Source organism: Rhinolophus sinicus, chromosome 11, assembly GCF_057876585.1.
Source record: "Rhinolophus sinicus isolate RSI-liver-muscle chromosome 11, RSI-T2T, whole genome shotgun sequence".
In the NCBI taxonomy this organism is placed as follows: domain Eukaryota; kingdom Metazoa; phylum Chordata; class Mammalia; order Chiroptera; family Rhinolophidae; genus Rhinolophus; species Rhinolophus sinicus.
The window spans coordinates 23,027,696-23,040,180 of record NC_142511.1 but is presented as its reverse complement, the minus strand read 5'-3'; positions in this window follow the sequence as shown (position 1 = coordinate 23,040,180).

Below are 12,485 nucleotides of genomic sequence, written 5' to 3'. Positions count from 1 at the left end.
GTGTGTGAGAGTGTGTGTGTGAGTGTGTGTGTGAGTGTGTGTGTCTGTGTGTGTGTGTGAGAGTGTGAGTGTGTGTGAGTGTGTGTGTGTGTGTGAGTGTGTGTGAGTGTGTGTGTGTGTGTGTGTAGAGGTGGGGAGGAGTGAGGAGAGCTGTCTCTTTCCCCCACTACCTCATTTTGTATCTGACCCTGAACTCAGATGATGAGATAGAAAGATCCCAGGGCTGGGCTTTAGGTGACTCAGGTTCCAGTCCTGACTTATTTCCCTCTCTGACCTCAGTTTCTCAAAGGTCGCTTCTCGCTCTGATACTTCTTGGTCGTTGGGTAGGCTTGTGATTCCTCTCTGCCATCCTGCAGCTGTACCCCAGACCCCTGTTCCACTGTCTTCTCCCTCATCCTCCCCCATCACACTCCAACCTCCTTGTAAAAGGCTCCCAGACCTAGAAGTGAGTTAAGTCTGTTTTTAACAGTAAATAAGAGAAGACAGACAGCCTTCCAGCCTATCAGTTTCCATTTCCCCTGCAGGATGCTTCTTAGGGTTCAGTAGGTGGGCCCAGACTACCGATTTAGTGAGCAGCTGGGCCCCTGGGAACTGGAGTCTAAAAATGGTGAAGGGGCAGACGCTCTGGAGGTCAGATGCCTGCGAGCAGTCTGCATGGGAGGGAGGGGATGGCGTCCAGCTCCGTCTCGGGTTCCAGTCCTGGGACATATGGCACCTGGAGCGCCTGTCCTGGCCATCATTTCCTGACCAGGGCTCAGAGTCCTGTCTCTGCTCTGGCCTGCCGCCCTCACCCTAGTGGGGGGGCAGGTGGTCAGGACACTGCTGGGCCCTGATGGAGGAAGTGGAGGCAGGGATTGGAGGCTCCCAACCTGGTGAGGCATTGAATACCTAAGGGAGCTGGTGTCATCAGGGAGACCACCCTAAATTGCCAACAGCCGGGGCTCACGGTTCTCCCCCAAAAGTGCGTCTTCTCAGAACCAGCAGGAGTGTGACCCTCTCCCGCGCCCTGGAGGTGCTGGGAGCTGTGGCTCTGTCTAGCTGTCTCTGATTTCTTGTAAGCAACAAAGTACAGGATGGACAGGCAGAGAACATTTCCTGGGCATAGAAAATCATGAAATGATGAAATGGTGGCTTGTTCCACAGTGCAGGGCACGGTTAATCCTTTCTGGTCAGGGAACTGAACCAGAACCAATAAGCAGGACTGCTGAGATAGTTTGCAGGACCCAGTGCAAAATGAAAACGCAGGGCTCCTGGTCAAAAAGTATTCAGAATTTCAAGAAGGCAACAATAAAGCATTAAACGAAGTGTGGGGCCTTCTGAATGTGGGGCCATTCCAAGCACAAGGCCCTGTGAGACTGTGCAATCGGATGCCCGTGAAGTCAGCCCCGTCTAGAGCCATTGTTTATTAAGCACGTACTATGGGCCAGACACTTTATGTGCATTATCTCATTTAATTCTTGAACAACTCTATGAAGTAGGCATGATTAGGTTCTCTTTATGGATGAGGAAACCTTAAGTAGTTAAGCCCGTTGCCCAAGAGCGCATGAAGTCTGACAATTAAGTTTGCGAACTCATCCTAGAAAAAGGGTTACATACCTCATTGCTGAATGTCACCTTCAAAGTACGATGCCAGCACCTAGTCCACCCATCAAAGCAATTTTGGAAATTTTTCTGGAATGGCATCAGAGCTGTCATCGTATTACCCTTGATGTCCTGAATGTCATCCATATGTCTTCCTTTCAATATTTCCTTTATCTTTGGGTAGAGAAAGAAGTCATTGGGGAGGTGTTCCAATACAGTTATTTGTTTACTGGCTAGAAACTCCCTCACAGACAGTGCCACGTGAGCTGGTGCATTGTTGTGATGCAAGAGCCATGAATTGTTGGTGAAAAGTTCAGCGTGTCTAACTTTTTCATGCAGCCTTTTCAGCACTGCCAAATAGTAAACTTGGTTAACTGTTTGTCCAGTTGGTACAAATTCATAATGAATAATCCCTCTGATAGCAAAAAAGGTGAGCAACATCGTTGCAACAAGTTCGGGAACTTAATTGGCAGACCTTGTATTCTACTGAATAGTATCTGAATCCAGATTCTTTTGAGGCCAATGTTTCTGATCTCCAGTCCAAGGGGGTGCCAGGAAACATGGCAGCTGAGCGTGGGCACTCTGAGGGTGTAGCAGAGACTCTCGCCCCAGTTTGACCTGACTGTGCTGGGCATGGGGAGGGGCCTGGAGCCCCTTGATCGTCCAGGCGTTGCAGAAAGCACGCATGCTCCAGGCTCAGACAGACCTGGACTTGAAAGTCACTTAACCTCAGTAAGCCTCAGTTTCCTCATCTGTAAACTGGGATAACAGTATCTACTTCATTTGATCATGAGGATTAACTATGATCTATATAAAGTGTCTGACACATAACAGTGAAGAAGCCAAGCAGAGCCCATTCTCATCAGGAAAACATGCACGTCCACTCCCACCCTGCACGGGTTCTCCCTTCTTCAGCAAGCCCCACTCTCCACCTGCTCTCTGCCCTTCTTTGAAATCAGTCAATTTCCCTCTCTCCCTACAGCTTCTCCTTCAGGCCTGGCTGGTAAGGGAGCTCCTCCAGCTGCCTTTCCCTTAAATAACGTGGCAGGATACACTGGGTTTCAAGGTTTATTGCTAATTTGATGCCATATGTGGGGAAATTACAAAGTTTCTGGATTCTTACAGAGCCTGGTGGGTCTGACTCCTCTCTGCGGTGGCAGCCTCTGGCCCTGACGCTCGTGTTCCTCCTGCTTTCTCATCCCTTCCTGCGGGAAGGCCTCCTGCCCCTGGGGTGTCTGGGCAGGACCTGCTACCTTCTTGTTTCAAGGGAGGGCTGTGGGTTTCTCACCACTCCTGGCTGATGTCCCTCTACTCGACTTTTACCCCTCTCAGGGACAGTTCCCTGGGGACAAAGTCCCCTTCCAGTCCCTCACAGCCCATGCCAGAAAGCCGAGGTAAATGGTTGCTGGGGGGATAACAAAGGTCTGAGAAACCCTGTGGTATCTGAGAAAAGAGAGCAAATTCTCCCTTCCCCTCTCTTCCCCTCCCCCAGAACCCAGCCAACTGCAGCTTCAGGCTGCCTGGTGTGACGCGTGCCCCTTTGCCCTCTCTCCAGGAGTAAATATTGGATCAGGTTCAGTCACCAGCTGTTTAACTAAGAGCGAAGCCATGGGTTCCTGAACGGTTGAGATCCTGGGGAAGAAGTGCTGAGCAGCATTAATGCCCCAGAGGGACGCTGGGCAAGCTCCCTGGGCAAACAGTACGCCTGGGGTCCAGACTCTGTTCCCTTCCTTCCCCTGCCTACACCAGGCATTCACAACCTGTGAGGCTGGGCTGTCACCCGGAGTAGCTGGTCCCCTGGAATGGGTCTTTCTTGCCAGGCCATTTGGCAAGATGGTCTGATTTGGGGCAGTCTGGTGTATTCAGGAATTGTACCCGGCCCTACCTGTTCCCTCAGGTAGACCTACCACCACTGCCTGGATGCTCAGGTGCTTTTTGCCCAGTAGTCTCTGACACATTCAGATGTATTTTAATTGGGGATACCTTTTCATTCGGGTGTAGGGTCCCTGGACTTAGCTGATCACTCAGGTATGTCTGAGCTGAGTAGGTCCGGTCTCTGCCCCATCATTCAGATGGGGTATGTTCCTGGGAGGCCCTGGTAATCCACACCATTCTGGTCCCAGGCTCGCCTCGGAGAAAAGGATTGTGAATATACCCCCCTGCTTCTTCCTCAGCCCTCCAGAAGTCCCCCGATCCTGGACCTGTTCAGATTGCTCTGATTCCTGACCCCTCCTACCCGCCAGGCCCCACTTCCATCCCTCAGGCCACACCTGGCTGCTCTGGGGCCCCAGCAGGCTGCAGGAAAAGGGGAAGCTGGTCTGGGAGGAGGCCCCAGGGAATTAGCCATGACTCCAGGGAACAATGGTTCCCAGGGCTGAGTTCAGAAGGCGTGGTGGCACAGGGCTCCTTGCTGGTCCCAACAGGCCGTAGATCTGGGCCCAGAAACTTGCGCCTTCCAGGCTAAGGTGGGTGAGGGACAGCTGCTTTCCCACTGCCCTAGACACATATCCCAAGCTTGGCCAAGGGCTGCTGAAGAGCTGAGATTTTGAGAGAGGGTGAGAGGAGCACAGCCTGCCCAGGCATCTCTCAGGACGGTGCTAACCTCAGAGGCCAGCGCTGTGAGTCACCATTGCCAGGCTGTCTTCACCCCTCCTCCCTCCCTCCCCAGGACTGGAGGAGGCTGGAGGGGGAGCAGTGTTGGCCTGGGGCCAATCAGGGCCAGGATAACCATCAGGGGAGAGGGGCAGGAGCCAGAGCGGTTTCTGTGTACTTTCTTGACTTGGTCAGCAGAGCTAGTATTCTGGGCTCTAGCAGGGAGCTGACCACCAAACCAGCGGCTCAGTTTTAATATAAAATGCCTTGCAAGTGTATACCAAACAGCATCCACATCTTCTGTCCGTGTCCCGGTTTCAGAGGCTCTGGGTCTCCCTGCCTCTGCCCCCAGTGAACTTGTCTTCTTATCTATGGCTCTGTCCTCCATCAAGATCCAGCTGCTGGAGCTGGAGCTGGGAGCATCGCATCATCCAGACCTCAGCCGCTCACACAGGGGTGGGGGTACCAGAGAACTCTGGAATGGCGTGGTGTCTCTATAGGCGACTCCGGTCCTATGCCCCTCTTGGCCCCTCCGGCACCTCCCCAGCTGCCTGCTCTCTAATCTCCTCCCTTCTTCTGCTCCATCCTCAGCCTGGACCCTGGGCAGCAGCAGGGAGAGAGGAAGAAGACGCCCTGGGGCATCTTCTCTATCCTTCAGCCAGTGGTCATGGTTGGCTGGAGGGATGTGGGCATCCAGGGCAGGCCAGTCACTTGGCACCTCTTCAGCAGGATAGCTTTTCAGTATTTGTTCAAAGTGGATTTAGAAGAGTGGTCAAGGGCTTTGGTGGGGTGGCCAGAGAAGAACTGCTGGGGCCAGCCTCGGCCCCTCTAGCCTTCCCAATTGATTTGTGTTCCTCACTTGACAAAGCAAACGTTCTGCTGTTTAACCAACCTCACCATCTTGGCACTAGAGTAGTCTTGACCATGAAGGGAGTTCACTTTTCCCCTAAGAGACTTGCCAAATAATTTCTCCTACACACATCTCCTTACATTTCCACCTGCCAGCGAGCCCAACCCTTACTCAAATTCTGGCTACAAGAGCCTCTGTCAAATATATGGTGATGGAAGGAGAACTGACTCTGGGTGGTGAACACACAATGGGATTTATAGATGATGTAATACAGAATTGTACACCTGAAATCTATGTAATTTTACTAACATTTGTCACCCCAATAAATTTAAATAAATAAATAAATAAATAAATAAATAAATAAATAAATAATAGGTGAATGAAAAAAAATAAAAGAGCTTCTTGGGGCGGTCTTGTTCAACCCCCTGACTGCTCCCCTACCTCACCATCCATCCCTGTCAGCTCCCATCTGGTTGCAAATTAATGGTGTGTGTGGCGGGGAGGGGGGATGTTTAGATGTTCTCAGACAAACCTGGGGCAAGGACTTTGTAACTCCCCTTTCCAGAACCTCACTTCCTGAAGTACAGTTTTGAATCTCCCGTAGAAGCCAATTTGGACCATTTGCTCTCAGTAGCTCCTGAGTGTCAAGGTGAGGAAAAGGTGGGGTCCCGCTTCTCATTGCATTCCCTTTTACTAAGGGCTTCCCAAATCTCCTCCCAAGGTCATGGGAGGGCTCTGGGGCTCCTCACTCACAACTCATAGTTTCTCTTCCCCCTAGAAGGGCCTAGAGCACGGCCTTACCTTGCTCTGGCCCTCCCCACTGTGTCCCAATCCCCCAAGGAGGGGCAGGAGGGAACCTTGAAGAGACTGGGATTTCGTGTTTAATGATGGAGCAGGCACTTGGCAATGAGGCAGCTCCCAGCAGGGTGTGCAGTGTCTCTCCGCACCCTAACTAATGAGGTAGTGCGGAGCCAGCCGACAGCGCAGGCTCTGTCATTGACGGGTGCCTAATTGCTGTGGAGGCTACTGCTTTTTAATGCAATCAGGGGCAAAAGCTGTCTCCTCCTCCTCCTCCTTTTTTTCTTGAATCCATCCAACTGGGAGAAATGGAGTTCTGCTCTCTCCTAACATGTTATTCCAAACTGGACATGCTACTCTGTGGCAGTGGGGGACCCGTTCAAATCCTCATTACTCCTGAGCAACCTGTTTAGAACAAGGTCCTCATCCACTTGGTGCTTTGGAGATGCAGAGAGGAATTCCAAGGCGCCCTGACTGCATCTCAGACCAACTCCCCTGTAGCACCTGCCTCAGTACACTACCGGTCAGCGTGTAGTTCAGTCCCACCCACTGGGCCAGTGGGTCTCCATCTTCTCTGGATCGCAGAACGCTTTGAAAATCTCACAAAATCTCACATCTATCTGTCTATCTATCTATCTATCATCTGTCTATCTATCTATCTATCTATCTATCTATCTGTCTATCTATCTATCTATCTATCTATCTATCTATCTATCTATCTATCTATCTATCTATCTTTGTCTCTGTGTCCGTCTCCATCTCTGTCTCTTTCAAAAAGAATAATAGCTAACACTAACTATCCTCTAATTATGTTCCAAGCACTGTGCTAAGTTATTTACATATACTTAACCCTCACCATGACCTTATGAGGAAGGTGCGATATTATCCCCATTTTATAGATTACGAAATTGAGGCACAGAGTGGTGAATAATTTGCCTATATCACACAGATAGTACATGAATCCAACAGATTGATGCCCCTTGAACATTGTCATTTGTAGATATTCTGTCTTAGAAACATGCTCTCTCTCTCTCTCTCTCTCTCTCTCTCTCTCTCTCTCTCTCACACACACACACACACACACACACACACCACACACACACACACACACACACACACCACACACACACACACAGAGTCAATATTGGCATATAATGTTATGGGTTTTCACAGATTCGCTGAATCCCTCTCTCTGCTCAGGGGCATAAACCCCCGCATGTTTAAGAGGCCTGAACCCAGACCTGAGATACCTGAGGGCAGGAAATGTGCCTGCCATCATGACCACTGAATAAATAGCACTTAATTCGTGTTTACTGAAGAAAAGACCAGGAAAGCATGGGGAAAGAGGGAGACAGGACATGATCCCTGCCTTCAAGAAGTTCAGAATCTAATTAATTGGACAAGATATGCAAGCTAAAAAACTTTTTTTTAAGGAGGGAGCAGCTCACAGGTGGCCCACGCGGGGATCGAACCGGCAACCTTGGTGCTACCAGCACCACGCTCGAACCAACTGAACTAACTGGCCGCCCCTAAAAGACTTTTAAATAATAGCCCAAAAGAAGAGAAGAGCGGCTGCCAGTTTGAGCAGAACCCATTCTGCTTACTGGACAAGATACACAGAGGACGAAAGGCCAGCGGTGCCGCAGGGATTGGGGTGGTGAGAGGACCAGGCAGGTGACAGAGGTGGCAGGCTTGGAGGCCTTTAGGAAGAAGTCACTAAGGTGTACATGGTGTTCCTGATGCCAGCTTTGTTCACTTCCTCTCCAGGGCAGCGGGGGCAGGAAAGACTATCTGAGAGGCTGGCACAATCCTGAAGCTCCTGCCTGCTCTGCCTTTTGCCGACACCGCTCAGCGGTGCCCGGTACTCCCAGTCACCTTTCCCACGTTCCCCGCCCTCAGCCCCACACAGCCAGGCTTCTGCCCCCAGCCCCACCTCCAGAACTGCCCTTGTTAAGCCTACCAATCTCAGCTGCCCCATCATCTCTGTTTGCCTAGGACTTTCAATTCTAGAACTGGGAGAGTCCCAGGAAAACCGGAGCCGTTGGTCACTCTACCAATGGCTTCCTAGTTGCCAGATTCAATGATGTCTTTCAGTACTTAACCATCTTGACTTCTAGGCTCCTCCTGGTGCCTCTTTCCTTCTTGATACCCTCTCATCTCCTGGCTCCTGTCCTGTATTCCAGTCTGTTCGTTGGCCTCCTTCCTTGTCAGTTCTTTCTTCTGCCAATTCAGTTCTGCCATTTTGGTTCTCCAGACCTATTATATGCTGGGTACTGTGGATACGAAGGCTAAAGATGTGGTCTCTGGCCTCAGAAAACTCAGAGCCCAGTACAGAAGGCAGACACTTATTGGGAGACACGCAAGGAGAGAAGTGTGTAGATAGAACAGAGGTGCTTCAGCTGCAGTGTGATCGAGTCTGTCCTTCTGAGCTGGGCTTTGAAGAATGACTAGGAGCTTACCACCTACCAAGTGAGGGAGGAAGCCTCTTCAGTTGGTTAGAAAAACATGTGGAAAGGCACGAAGCAGTGAAATACATTGGTGTTCATGAGGGCAGTACATGTGGTTTGATGTGGCCAGGCATATACCAACCGGGGGCAGGAATCAAGACCAGCTGATGAGGGAGGCTGAGGCCAGGTCCCAAGGGCCTCATATGCCCTGTCTCCACAAGTGAGTCCATGAATGAGCTTGAAGAGGCCCATGGGTCTTGAAAAGGAATGGGAACTGTGCATATATATTTGATACTAGTGAGTGACTTCCTCAGGTTTCCTCAGATTCTGAAGGGAGGTCTTGGGGTCCCAAAGGTCCACTGTTGGGAAGATATCTGAAGCAGCTGGGCAGCGGAGCCCATTGTCAGGTTTTCATTTTAAATGAAGATCTCTCTGGTAGCTGATTGAAGGGAGGATGAGGAGGTATGGAAACTTGAAGCTAGTTCACCAGTGGGGCCCACGTGGTTCAAGCTTCAGAACTCTTCCTTGGCCCTGAGCAAAGTCTCCCCGAGGCAGTGTGCCATCTCTATAAACACTGGCCTCCAGGCCTGCTCAACAGGCATCCTGGACATTTCCAGATGTCTCCATAACATGTTCCAAAGGCCCCTCAGTCCACCTGGCCACAACTGAAACCAGTGTCTGTTTCTGGCACACGGTAGATACCAACCAAGTAAATGTTTTCAAATTGAACTGAGGTCCAGCTCTACAATGAACTCAGGAGCTGGATTTTAGGCTTTGATTTTAGGTCTTTCTGGGGATCAATCAACTCTCTTTTACCCAGAAGTCTCAGAATTCTTAAGGTTTTCTGAAAAGAAAATCTAGAGTTCCTATCCTTATTTATTAGTTGAAAAGTAATTGTATACTCTGAGCACATACTATAATACAAGTAGGAGTCTTTGGCCCCATGTGTTGGTGAGTAAACTGAGGCCCAGGGCTAGAAAATGGACTTAGAAAACTCAGGTGAACCAGCTCACTCTCTTCTCCCCCAGCCTGCGTGGGGACCCTCTCAGTGACCTAACCCAGCCAGGGTTGCGTGCATCCTCACCCCAATGACTGGTCCAGCCTTGTTGCTAAGGGCCATTTTCCCATTTTTTCCGCTCTGTGTTGTGGTTTCATTGCCATGGCAATGCAGCAAAGGTTGTGTGTGTGTGTGTGTGTGTGCGTGTGTGTGTGTGTGTGCATTATGTTTGGGAAGTACTGCTGGATGCAGGGGTGGGGTTCTAATTGGTTTGGTGGTTGCTAAGGTCAACAAGGCTGTGATTGGCTGACTCTGTTTATGAGCCCATCTTGTCCCAGAACCTTCTGGAAATGCAGCTGTTGGCCCCCTGAGGTCTGGAGTGGTCATGCATGTTGTGTGTGTGTGTGTGTGTGTGTGTGTGTACATACATGCATGAGTACACACATGCCTGTATACTTGGCACAAATAGTAAAGAGAGGATGTGATGCTTGGTGCAGTGATAAAGTGGAATCACCCTGGTATCAGGTACATGACATTTTTCTCCTACTCATCCCCACTTCCCATAAACCCCTGGAAAACAATGGTCTGGACTTATTCAGAGGAGGACTAAGAATTGGCTGAGTCCAGCCAAGTCCTGTTGTCCCTACTGACTAGTAGCCAAGCCATGGGGGTCAATCCATGGGCTCAGGTCACTGCTGCCATTCTCCCTCCTCCCTCACATACATGTCCTGATGAGAGTTTCTTTCCATTCTTACTTAGTTTCCCATTTCCTTTGTCTTTACTTGTCTCCTAGGACCCTAAGAAGGGCCTTTTGGCAGAACACTAATGAGCTCATACATATGCAGATCTTTTTACAGTTTGCAAAGCACTTTCACATTCACACTCTCATTTAATCCTCTTGAAAGGAAGGCATTCACATTATTCCCATTTTGCAGAGGAGGAAAACTGAGGCCCAGATAAATGAAATGACTCTTGCTCCTTAGAGGCAGAGTCAGGTCTTGGGCTTCCCAAGTGTCCCTGCATGGTGTGCCCGCATGGGTGTGGGTAGGGCTGGCAAGGTGCAGAAAGGAGGTCTCTGATGGCTGAACGCTCCCTGTCTTCATGCTGTGCCTCCCAGGGGAAAGTGAGCATGCTTGAGCTTTGGTTTTTCAGAAGCTATTCGAATACACTGCCCACACAATCTGTGAGGGAGAGCTGTTTCCAGCTTCCCCAGTCAGCCTTCAGGCACCCATGGACACCTGTCCTATCTGCAGAGCAGTGGCATGTCACTGTCAGTGGGGAGGAGAGACAGGATCAGAGCAGGGAGTGGGCTGGACTGCGGCTGGACCCCTGTTGTCATGCTGCTCAGGCCTGCCAGCAACCCGCTGCTAGGGGACCAGGGCGTCCCAGGATGCTACAGATCCTTTAGGCTAGCAGAGGGGAGGGGTCTGAGAGTCTATAGGGAAGGGGCCCCAGGAGCCAAGGTGCCAGGGGAGAAACCCCCAAGTGAGAGTCTCTTGTCTGACCCTGACAGAACACAGCTATCAGGCTGCAGAGAAGGAAAACAAGTGTGGATTGCGTGCTAAGTGCACATCTCATTGAAACCTCACAACAGCCCCATGAGAGCGGGACTATTACCATCTCCATGTTACAGACAGGAAACTGGAGATGTGAGTAACTGTCCAAGGTCACACAGTCCATGTGGCTTTAAAGCCCAAGGTCTTGCTTGGTGGTGCAGTAGGACAGGAGTCCCTCCTTAGTGGAGGATCCAGGCAGTGCTGCATCTACTGAGCTGCGCTTGTTGACAGAATTATAGAAAGAAAACTGGCATGGGAGGAGGGCGGAGACACCAAACGGTTCAGAGGGAATTTTTAGAATGGCAGACAGTTCCCTCCTCTCCTCCCTGCTGCCACTGCTCTAGTCTAAGCCTGCATGGTTTTTCACCAAGATCCGCCTCCATAGAATGGCCAAAATTAGGATGGCCCAAACAGCGTATACACAGGCTTCCTATCCAACCAGTAAGCTCTGCCCATGTGCCATGGTACCTCTTACCTGGTTCCCCTTTCTACTTGCCCATTTGTCAAGCCTTCCCCTGGGCCTGCCAAGGTTTCAATTGCCATTCTCTGGGCTCCATACAGGCACCATCTGCAGCCCATCCCCTTCCCCTGACGCTGAGGAACAGGATAATGCTTTCAAAACTGAAATTTCAGAGATTCTGAAACACAATTCCATGTCAGGGTTTGGGGGGTGATGTGACAGGTTGCTGGCCCCACATCATTTAAGCTGTGACCTCTCCTCTGTCAGATTGTCCCTGATTCTCTTGGCCACAGCTAAGGGATTCCTCCTCTGTCTCAGCCCATATTATCTTGTTACGTGACTGTTCCTTTGTATGTCCGTCTCCCACTTGTTGGTGACCTGCTTGAGAATAGGGATTGAAACTTAAAATCATCCCTATATGTCAAGGATCCAGTACAGTCCTCAGCACTTGGCAGGTGCTCAATAAATGTTTGTTGAATGAGCAAACAATGTACTTATATCTGTTATTTATTGAGTTCCTATGATGAGTCAAGCCTATGCTTTGGCACACATTATCTTTAATATGCACAACAACCACACAAGATTGATTTTTAGTATTTTTGCTCTACAAATGGAAAAAACGAGTCTCAGGAAGGTTCAGTCACTTGCCCAAAGCTATACAGCCAATGCAAGGAGGTTCTGGGAATCGAGGCATCCCTAAGAAGCTTCCAGCGTGGCCTAGCATACCAGCGGTTCCAACTTTGACATCTCTTCGCTCCTTTATCTTCCAGACTTAAACAGGCACAAAGTTCTGTGTCCCTGTCTCCTGACTGTCTTTCAAGTAAGTTTCCTCCTCTCCTCCCTGCTATCACTGCTCTAGTCTAAGCCTGCATCCTTTTCCACCAGGATTGGCCTCCAAATTGGGGTTCCCATCTCCAGATTTGCTCCCATCATTAATCCTTCACACGGCTGCCAGAGAACTCGTCCTAAATCACAGACCTGGTGATATCTCTTTCCTCTGAAAAGCTCCATGTTGCCATGTGTTTTGGGGTAAGATCCTGGTTCCTAGATATGGTGCAGTAAAAGGGTTTTCAGGACCCAGCACCTTCCTCCCTTTATAGCGTCACCTCCAGCCTCATCGACTCTAAGCTCTGGCCTCACAGAATTGTGTGACCATATTCTCTTGCCCCTGTACTTTGCACATGGTGTTAACCCTTCTGGAAAA